General features: G+C 38.1%; 1 non-coding gene across 1 annotated transcript; it reads right to left on the reverse strand.

The window, feature by feature from the left end:
• Positions 1-10,797: 10,797 nt before the first annotated feature.
• On the reverse strand, positions 10,798-10,992 carry LOC131479027 (U2 spliceosomal RNA). The gene has a single exon (XR_009244709.1). It is a non-coding gene; the product is annotated as a U2 spliceosomal RNA (small nuclear RNA).
• Positions 10,993-11,873: the final 881 nt, after the last annotated feature.

The following is an 11,873-nucleotide window of genomic DNA, read 5'->3' on the forward strand; positions in this document are numbered from 1 at the left end:
TCTGTAACCCGCCGCACTCTCACTCACCAAAACGTATCACAAGCAACTTCTTACACACACATGGCGGAAAACACCTGCTGCAGGTGGTGACGCCCTAGACGCAACACACAACAATCCCCCTTCGCACTTACAGTACATGTTCATATATACGTGAAAATGTACATATATCTATACACCTACATATATGCATATATATTTGCTTTGAATGCGTGACTACTGCATTGGGAACTCTGCCTTTCTAAGCGTGAAGGGGGTGTCCTCATCATCAGAGCTTTTCACGCACTTGTGTGAATTCGTTATTCTCACTGACCAAGGAAACATACGTACAAGACAGCGACACATATGTATGTATGCTCGAAGATATACAGGTTACACAAAACGCACTTCACCCTTCTACAGCAACACTCAACCCAAATCTGTCAGTCTATTATTCTAACTGGCAAACGAGATATTTTAATAATAAAAAGCGTACACGGATCTATGTCTGTATATAGACAATAGATATATATAATGTTTGTATATATATATATATATATATTTATGTGTATGCACGTGTGTGTACGCATGTATGTATGCAACGGAGGTGGTCCTCCCCTCCCCCTTTCCTTCCAGCAGTACTATTGTAGTCAATCGTATCACTTCAATTTTCTCGTTGACGAATGAAATATACAAAAGAGAGAAATGTTTGTATCTATTACGTATGAATGCGTGTACGTTTGTACGTATGTGTATGTATGCGTGTGCGTGTGTACGTATGTGTATGTATGCGTGTGCGTGTGTACGTATGTTTATGCATGCGTGTGCGTGTGTACGTATGTGTATGTATGCCTGTACGTGTGTATTTCTACCTATATACTACAGAGAAATATGTATACTTTTTCGCATAAGTTGGTAGTATACACACAATTCTGCCAATTCATCTTCCATCAACGCAGGAGCTAGATATACAAAATATGCATATATATACAAATAGATAGATACATATACATATATATATACATAGATACATATACATATATGTATATATATATGTCTGTATGGTACGTCCCCTTCTGCCCTCCCTCCCCTCCTCATTTTTCCAGTTGTGACGATATGATTCTTTGAATCTGCATGAAGATAATAGAGAGCTCTTCTTTATTTTCGGTTTGTATACAGACATTTAAGTATTATGGTAGAGAATTCTTCTTCACCTTCTGTTTACATATTAGACCATGTAAGCATTATGTTTGAACTCCTTCCATTTTGTTGATATGATAACTTGCAAACATCACGATAGAGAGCTCTTCTCTCCATTTTGTTTATATATTGAAATGTATGCATTATGTTTGAACTCTGCGCATTCTGCTTATATATTGGGACATGTATGCATAATGGTAGAGCCTTTTACGTTGTGTTGTTATACTGACATGCAACTATTATAAGAGAAAGGTCCCCGTTACATTTATATATTGGCTTGTAAGTATTAAAGTAGAGAGCCGTTCACTGCAATCTGTTTATATATTGACATGAAGGCATTAGGTATGGACACGAATATAATGTGTTTCCACCACAATTCCTTTTGTATTGTGAAAAAAGCTTAATATTCATAGCCGTTGAACGTTACGAGCTCTCCTCGTTTTCGGCAACGACAGTGACACACGACAAATTATTTCGCATGTGTACAAGTTTGTGGTAGTGGAGGAGACTTCATTCAGCATCATGTCGTCAAATGACGTATTGAAGTAAGTGGTGCTATTCGCTCCTAGCAATGCTGCTACAGGAGCTAAGTACGTATATGTATTTACACATATATACATTTATATACATATATATATAGAGAGAGAGAGACATATATGTGTGTATATATGGAAGGTAAGATCGATATATATATATATATATATATATATATATGTATCTGTTCATATATGTGGATGAGAGACAAATATACGTACAGTATATATACATATTTGTTTATATAGGCATATGTATATATATATATATGCATATGTACAGAATGGTCTATTTATATACTAATATATATATGGATGCATTATATATATATATATGTACTGACATATATATACATATATATATACATATATATGCGTACATATATATGAATACATGTATGTATACACATGTATGAACATGTATGTAGTGGCTCTGTATAGTTTTATTTTGATTTTGCATATTGCAAGGGTGTTTCTTTATATATACGTACAATATATACACACATTTGTTTATATAGGTATATATATATATGTACAGAACGATCTATTTATTTACATATATATATATATATGGATGCATATTATATATATTTAAATAGATGTGTACATATATATGAATATACGTATGTTTATACATGTATGTACATGTATGTAGTGGATATGTATAGTTTTTATTTTGATTTTGTATGTTGCAAGGGTGTTTTCTTGAATAGTCCAGTCTGCACTTCTTCTATTAGTCTAACATAATAGTAGCCGCTTTTCGAAAGCAGCAAGATTTATACATTGATTGCTGGTATGTTTAGTAATGATAAGCTATTTCGACAATACGTTTGTATGGATGCTGCCTCGCCTCCTTCTGTTCTTTCCCCAGCCACCCTCCCTTTCTCACGTTCCAGCTTCTCTCCAGTGCGGATGCTGCTGATATCACCTACCTTCTGAAGCCACACAGAAAAAGAAGCTCCTCTTTACTTTGATGGAAGTTTGTTGAATATTATTATCCATCCCTCCACGAGTGAGTGACATGTGCAGTACAGAAACAGAAGTCTCATATGGCAACACTGTTGATACTACGAGATGTGCTGGTAGCTGCCGCTGCTGCTGCTGTCGCTGTTGTTGCTGCTGCCAGGACGCTCTCCCTAGTACGTTCGTGTTGGCCGAAGCAACTCTTCCGAAGAAAAAGTTCATAGAAGCCGCATTCGCTGCAGTTTCATGCGTACTAGCTACTGATGCTCCTTGTGATATTGCAGGAGAAGCTAATACTTGGTGGGGAGCAACAGGAGAGAGAAGAAGCGATGGCACCATCACCACCCACACCATCGCTACCACTGGTACTACCCGTACTAGCAGCAGCGGCAGCAGCAGTAGTAGTAGCCCCAGCAGCACCAGTATTGGTGAGAGAATACGGAAGAGGTGGTATATTCGTAAGTTGCTGTCTTAGTCGTTGTACAGTATGATATAATACTGGCTCCATACTGCAATTCAGAAGCAGCCTATCCCACAGAGCGTCGGAGGAAAACTCAGATGATGGAAGAGGGAGAGAAGCAGATGAAGAAGGAGGAAAAGAAGAGATGTTGGTTTGGCTGTCCGCTAATAACGCATCAGTTATTCCCATACTTTTGTTGTTATCGCCACGTGCTTTGGCTATACCCTCAGCCTGAGCCACACCAACCGTATTACTACTACTACTACCCCCAGCAGCAGCAGCAGTACTAGATCCAGCAACGGCAGCAGCGGCAGTAGACGCAGCAGCAGGAGCTGTCAGAGCAAAAGGAAAAACAGACGAGACAGTATCCGCAGCAACGGGGTCAACACCACCAGCAGTAGCAGTAGTAGTAGGAGGACGACTATTACTACTACTACTACACGACGAGGAAAGAAGAAGAGGAGGAAATACCAGTGAGAGAAATAGTTTCACAATTCTTATAGGAAGGCGTAGAGTGAAGAGGAATAGTAATGCGGCAGTAGCGTCCGTGGAAGATATTTCGAGCACATAGACTCCGTAAAGTATCATAGGCATAGTTTTGCATGCCCTGCACCACCAGCAAACGAAGAAACAGCGTCATCGCAGCTATCATAGCAGCACTGAAAGAACGTTTGACCACCCCTTTCGAATTTGCAGGAAAGAAAAAGAACAGTCACAAACAGCATCAATAATGGCGGCATAAAACATACAACCGACTCGCCCTCGTTATTTTTTTACGAAGAAAAGAAAGAAAAACACAAACACAAACACCACCAGCATCATATAAAATATCAGCATGTACTTACTGCTGATGAATGCGTGCATGAGAAGGCTGACGCCCCCTAATACTTGTACATTCTTGCAGTGCATGCACACTCGAGTGTAGCCGGCAACTGTCGAGTGTTTGGAAGATAATTCGAGAGTAGACGCATCACATGCATCTGACCCCCGTCTCTGGCGCCCTGGCGTCTCACCCAATGACGACGGACATATCGAATATCAAAAACACTTTATGGGCATCGTACTCTCTCATGATAAAGAAATGCTTATATATATATGTATTAGGCAGACAGACAGAGAGTCACTACATCCTTCGTAAGATATGTATATATCACAGAAGTCAAATTTATCTCGTCACCAAAATTCAGAGACTCTGAAGGCCTCCTCTACACGTATGTATGTACATATATATCCTTTCTGTGGCTTTGTCTCAATATATATATATATAAATATATACATATCCAATTCTATACATATATAAATATATACATATATATACATACACATTCATATATATATATACACATACATGTACACCTATGTACATATATACACAGAGAGGGGCTGGTCATTTTATAGTGGATACACCCTTTGTGTGTGTGGCATGAGACATGAGTAGATCCTAACACACCGACGGCTCAATGAAATATAAAAGAGACTCTGCAGTCTGCACGCTTCGTATAGGCTCTAAATGAAGCGAAAGACTTCTCACCAGCATATATTACACGCTCCACGTGCCGCATGTACGTGATTTGCATAAAGAAGAACTTGTTGTTGTCGACACATATTAGATATAGTCTCCATATGCTCCTCCGTATGTGATGTAAATGAAGCGAAAGAGTTGTTACCAAATACATCATACACTCTCCATGCTTCGTGTGTAGCTTTCCTGTGAAAACAGAGACTTGTCATACATGCATCATATATATATATATATACGTAAGTATGTACAAGACGAAGAGAGACTTGTCATCATATATTACAAGCTCTACATGTTTCATATATATGTATATATGTACAGATTTATATACATAAGGGAACAGAACACGTAGAAAGACTTGTCCTCATATATTATAAGCTCTACATGCTTCATATATATGTATATATATACAGATTTATACACATAAGGGAATAGAGCATGTAGAAAGACTTGTCCTCATATATTATAAGCTCTACATGCTTCATATATATATACATAGTTATACAGAATACGAAGAAAGATTGGTCATCATATGCTATTGGGCTCTACGTGCTTCGTATATATATATGTATATATACGTATCTACAACATGGAGGTGTCCTCACAGGTATATAGATGTATGTAGGCCATTACATATATTCATGTACATATGAATAGAAGCATATCTGTCGATATAGAGTAGTGAAGCACAATTATAATAGAGCCCTTGCGTGCTTTTTGTACATACTGTGACAATCAATGTACGTCCGCCGTTATACAGTGGACCAAAAACAAGCTTTTCACGGTGCACGAAAAAGAGCGAAAGAGGAAGTAAAGAAAGGGACATCCACACTGCACAATTGGCATTGTCGTAGTAGTAGTAGTGGTAGTAGTATTATTATGACTTATAGTAGTAGTAGTGGTAGCGGTAGTGGTAGCGGTAGTGGTAGCGGTAGTGGTAGTAGTTGTATCGGAAACCGTAGTAGTAGTGGTACTCGTAGTAGTAGTAGTAGTGGTAGTGGCAGCAGGAGTAGTGGTAATATTGGTAGTCGTTGTAGTGGTAGGAGTAGTAGTGGTTTGATAACAATAATAATAATGATGGTAGTAGTGGAAATTGTAGTAGGAGGCATGGCGGCTGCACTCTTTGCAAGATCATGAGGTTCTGCAAAACGGCAATATACCATCTACATACAGACGAGACCACCATCAAGCTACATATATATATATATATATATATATGTTTATGTTTACACGTACTAATATATATATATATATATATATATATATATATGTATATACAAATACATTGACAGCATATATACGTATGTACGTATTTATGTATGCAGTGACAGCGGATACATATGTATGTATATAAGTACATATGTACGAATATACATACATATATATATATATATCGACATACTGACAGCGTATATGCATGTACGCATGATATGCATATACGTGGGAGAAAATATGTATGTATATATATATATATAGAGAGAGAGAGAGAGACAGCAGCGTATAAATAAATTCATATACACACGTAATATATATATATGTATAGTAGTGTACGTACTTACATACACACAGTTACACGGATACTAATATAGACCTACATATCAATATATATATATATATGCATATACATATATATATATTCAAATGCACACATCTAGGTACATATATACGTGAACACAGACAATCCTTATATATGAATTTATATACATATGCGCAGACACACATACACGTACACATGTATATATATATACCTATATGTGATACATAATCAAAGGCACACATATTGAAGGATAGATACGTCTATACACAGTCAGATAATACGCATATACTTACACAGAGGCATATATATATATTTATTTTTCATACATACCACCACGTATATGTACGTACGTACGTATATAATCAAGAAACAGAGAGTGGAAAAAACTACCACACAGGGTAAAGGAGAGAGAAAAAGAAGAAGAAACACAGAGAGAACGGAAGAGAAAGAGACAAAGAAAGAGCTTTCTAAGTATAGGGGAAAAGATCGTGAGACTCGTGAGCTAGACTGTGCGCTTTGTGTGCGTGCATGCGGTTGTATGTGTATATGTGTGTCTGTGTATGGGTGTATGTTGTGTGTGTGTGCGTTGAGTGGCTACATCTCCGTTGTTGCAGAGTGCCCGACTTTCTATCCCGGTTCCTGCGTCGGGTATAATTCACGAAGATGCTTTAGAGAGAGCAGAAACAGATACGAAAAGGAAGTAAAGAACCTCGGGAAAGGCAAGCTGTTTTCAAGAGAAAAGCAAACAGAGTTAAGAAAAAAGAGGGGACGATACCTTGAAGCGCTGGAAATCGACTACGCGCGAGTATTCGACGGGTAGGTCTGTTTCACGGTTCCACGTGGACGTACGAAAACTTTTGAGGCCGCGGTATTTCTGAAATCGTACACGTGCTTCTACATCCATGGGTGTGTCAACCTGTAGAGAAAAGGATAGGGGCAAGCTATTGAAAACCTTTTTGTGTCCAGAAAAATCCCAGTCAAAAAGAATATTCCGCAAAGAAAAACGAAAAATGTCCTTGTTGACAACGTTGCAGTGACAGTAGAAGAGACGCGAACTAGTGAAGGAAGAAGAGGAATGAAGAAAAAAAACCCGACAGATAGAGTGAGGAACGGAGAGATGGAGAGAGACAGATGGGGAGAGAGAGTTAAAGATGAAACGTGCGAGAGATACAGATACAAAGAGAGAGAGACAGAAATGGAGAGAGGGAGAGAGAGATAGACAGGGAGAGACAGAGGGATAGAGAGAGACAGACAGAAAGAGAGAGATAGAGATGAAACGAGTGAGAGATGAAGACAGAAAGAGAGAGAGATAGAGATAGAAAGAGAGACAGACAGAGGGATATATAGAGAGAGATAGAAAGAGGGGGAGAGAGCGAGATATAGAGAGAGATGCGAAGACGCAGAGAGATAAAAAGAGAGAGAGAGAGTTGGAAAAGAGAGAGAGAAAGAGATGATGACTGCGTTACGATAATGTTCACGCCCACTACCCCTTCCTTTTGCATGGAGGTGGTAAAGAGAGCGTGAAGTGGACGAGCAATAACGAAAACAGTAAGGAGTGAAAAAGAAGAGGAGGTCATGCACAGAGAGAGAGAGAGAGAAGAGTTCTGCGTAAGCACATTAGAAAGCCTCAGGAGCGAAGAGTTATACTTACATACAAAGATACACATTCTTCACATGTACACAGATATATATACATGCGAGGACAAAAATACCTACCTACGAAAATACACATACATGCATAGGAAGATACCTGCATACATACATACATACGAAGTTATAAATACATACACACAAAGATATATATATCCGTACATCCATACAAGTATACCTCCATAAAGACATTCATCCATATATACGGACACACATATATACATCCACACACCTGAACACACTGATACCTACCTAAACATTTGTATGAGCGTGATGTGTGCTCTCTCTCTCGAAATATACGTTTATAAACGCATATATGTGCGCGTGCATCGGTCATACGCCTTCATGCTGAGTATGTAAAAAATGAAGGCACCTACAATATATATATATATATGTATATTTATATATATATATAGGGCTTCACTTGACACTACATCCTATGTAAGAGCGTGCTTGCAGTGTGGTATACGGCATAGAGATAAGATGGATGATACTTAATTCCTGATTATGATGACGATGATGATTACGTGTCTCTATAGAGGACGACTACTACGATATTCATGAGCATACTGTATTTGCCTTAACGTGCTTTCTCTCACACGTACTACGGAACGTATCGAAGGTGGCTATTCACGTCTCATGACTATATGGCGGAAAGCCTGTATAGTATATGGCTATACACGTTATATCGGCATATGATTGATATGTGCGCTCGTCACTCATTCAGACGTCCCCGTTGGATGTCTATTTACTTGTGTACGTAATGTATTCATCTAAACGTGATGCTTCCTCTCATGTACACAAAAACAGTAGACACTGTACATATATATATATATATATATATATATATATATATACACATATATATATATATATATATGTATGTGTGTACAATAATATATATATAGGAGACAGGATATACGAACGATAGGTCAGTGCACTATTAGTTTGTCACACAGAAGGACAGTTGTTTAGTAAACGAAATGCACATGGAGTATTCAAGCGTATGTTTTAATGCACTGAAGAATGGTGCAATGGGAGCTCTCTCTCTAGTTATGTGTTAGCACGATGATATATGTTTGTGTGTGCTTCCTGCGTTTGTTTGAATTTTATTTGTCCGTATATATAGATAGAGATCGACTCATGAATGAATGTACACAGAGAGAGACTGGAGGGTACTCGTTCGTACGGACTTCGGGGAGAGAAAAGAAAAGACGGAAAGAGGGAAAAAAGAGATGGTGAGAGAGAAAAAAGAGAGAGGAGAAAACAAAACCTCGTCAGGACACTCCAACAGGTACAAAGTCGAACTGAAAATCAAGAGAGAAAAAAAGAGAAACAGAGAGAGATACAGACAGAAGGGGAAGAAGAAAAAGAAAACGAAGTTTCTCGTCATATACAAAAAGGAAGCGGAACTTCTGAGGGAAAGAGAAAAACAGCAAGAGAGAGAGAAAGAGAGATACAGACAGGAGAAGAAGAAAAAAAGTGAGAGAGAAAATAGGAAATGTAAAGAGGAGAGGGAAAGAAGCGAGAAGGAGAGAAAGAGAGGGAAAACAGACATAAATAGAGTGAAGAGAGTGACGAACGAGGAGATTGCATCTGTGAAGCATGCGTACACAAGAAACGAGGAAACTATCCTGAAAAGCGGAAGCGTTAAGAGAGAGAGAGAGACAAATGAGAGAAAGAGAAGAGAAGGAGAGAGAGACACGAATGAGAGAAAGAGAAGAGAAAGAGAGAGAGAGAGGAGAGAGAAAGCAGACCTCATCAGGGAACTCCAAGTCTTCCGCTGCTCGTTGTTCGATCGTGTACTTCTCCTTCATTTCTCTGTTAAATTAGGAAAAAAAATATAAAGAGGATATACGATGCAACTGAAATACATATATGTTTATATATAAATATAAAGAGGATAGAGGAAGCAATTGAAATACACATATACTTATATATATAGTAGACGATATGTGTATTAGATCAGTAGCAGTGGATTTAGGGGAAATGGCAGAGAGACAGATACACACATGTACATAGAGAGAAAAAGAGAGACGCATACAGCGCAAGAGACAGAGAGAGAGAGAGAAGGAAAGAAAAGTTAGAAAGACATGTATATATATATATATATATATATATATGTACGCACATAAAAGAGAGAGAGGGAAAAACAGAGAAAGAAATAAAGGAGTATATATATATATACGTATTTGCGTAAAATAACCTCTTTGTTATGCATCGTAACCCTTCGTTTCTCTACAACTGCTTCACAAAATGGTCACTTCACGATGTCTTCATTTTTACATACATATATGTGTGCATGCACATGAGAGAGAGAGGGTGTGTGTATACGTGTCTACATACACATATACATATGCATGTACATGAGAGAGAGAGTGTGTGTGTATATGTGTATATCAGTCTGTGAGTATGTGCAACAGGACATATCTGATGTTTAGCTACTTACGTGAGTGTCTGTGTCGAATAGTTGTGTAATAATACTAATGTACTATGTATGTGTGTATGTGTGTGTATGTGTACAACAATACTTCTGTAGTATTGAGGTACGTAAGCGATAGTGTGTGTGTGTATGTGTCTGCCTGTGTGTGTATGTGTCTGTGTCTGCGTGTGTATGTGTGTGTGTGTGTATTACGATATTACTCATACACTCTGGAGGTACGTATGTCTGACTGTGTGTCTGTGTGTGTGTGTGAGTGTTAATGTGTATGCTACTACTTACCTTGTGTAATGAAGGACGTACGTCTGTGTGAGTGTGTGTGTGTGTACGAAGATACTTACGTAGTATTGAGGCCTGTGTGTGTGTGTCTGTCTGTCTGTCTGAGTCTGTGTCTGTGTGTACGAAAACATCTATGTACTACTGAAGCACGTATGTGTGTGTGTGTGTGTAATATTACTTCCATAGTATTGAAGTACCTTTGTATATGGATACGTGCGTGTGTGTGTGTGTGTGTGTGTGTGTGTGTGTGTGTGTGTGTGTAATCAGTGCAGGACAGAGGCGACGAGCGAGAGCGACCCGAGCAAGCTCGGAAGTCAACTCCTCCCCAACAAAAATTTTTGTGACATAATTGGATCCAGTTGGATCCATATCAGTTGTCACACTGAAAAGAGCAGATACTACACTTGATCATAGTGTGGGTGTGTACGACGTTATATGTCTTCCATTGATGTACGTGTGTGCTGCATATGTGGGTAAGTGATGTGTCCAGTATTACTCATGTAGTATTGAAGTATGCATGTATACTGGGAGTACGCATGAGTGGGTGGTGGATGTGAACAATATTACTCTTCCAGCAGTTACACGTACGCATGTGTGTGTGTGTGTATGTGTGCGAGTAGGTGGTTGGTTCGGTGTTGTGTGTAATATCACTCAAGTCATATTGAAGTACGTATATGTGTGTGTGTGTGTGTGTAGGTGGTTGGGTGATGTGTACACTACTACTCATGTAGTCCGGAGTACGTTTGTGTGTGTGTGTGTGTGTGTGTACTATAGTACATATATAGTATTCAAGTACATATGTGTGCGAGTGTGTACAATAATACATATAAAGTATTCAAGTCCATATGTATGTGTTTATAGTAATACATACATAGTATTTAAGTACATATGCATGTGTGTATAGTAATACGTATATAGTATGTAAGTATAGGTGTGTGTGTGTGTGTGTACAATAATACATATAATATAGTATTTAAGCACATGTATATGTGTGTGTGTGTGTGTCCTTTACTACATATATATATGATATTAACGTACTTGTATGTGTGTGTGTGTGTGTGCGAGTGCCAATAATGACTAAATAGTATTCAAGTACGTATATATACTTGTGTTCTTCAGTACTACAATGCATTAGCACTAGAATATTTCAGTACAATATATTGGGAAAATATTAGTGTATCACAGTATTAGGTACAGTATTACGATGTAATATATTAAGATATAATAGTATTATTTCCAATATCACGTTAGCGATACAGTGGCAATATATTGGTATATCGCAATATTTCGTTAAACAAATACAGTAGAATCTTACA

The sequence above is a fragment of the Ochotona princeps genome, unplaced genomic scaffold (assembly GCF_030435755.1).
Source record: "Ochotona princeps isolate mOchPri1 unplaced genomic scaffold, mOchPri1.hap1 HAP1_SCAFFOLD_3149, whole genome shotgun sequence".
Classification (NCBI taxonomy): Eukaryota; Metazoa; Chordata; class Mammalia; order Lagomorpha; family Ochotonidae; genus Ochotona; species Ochotona princeps.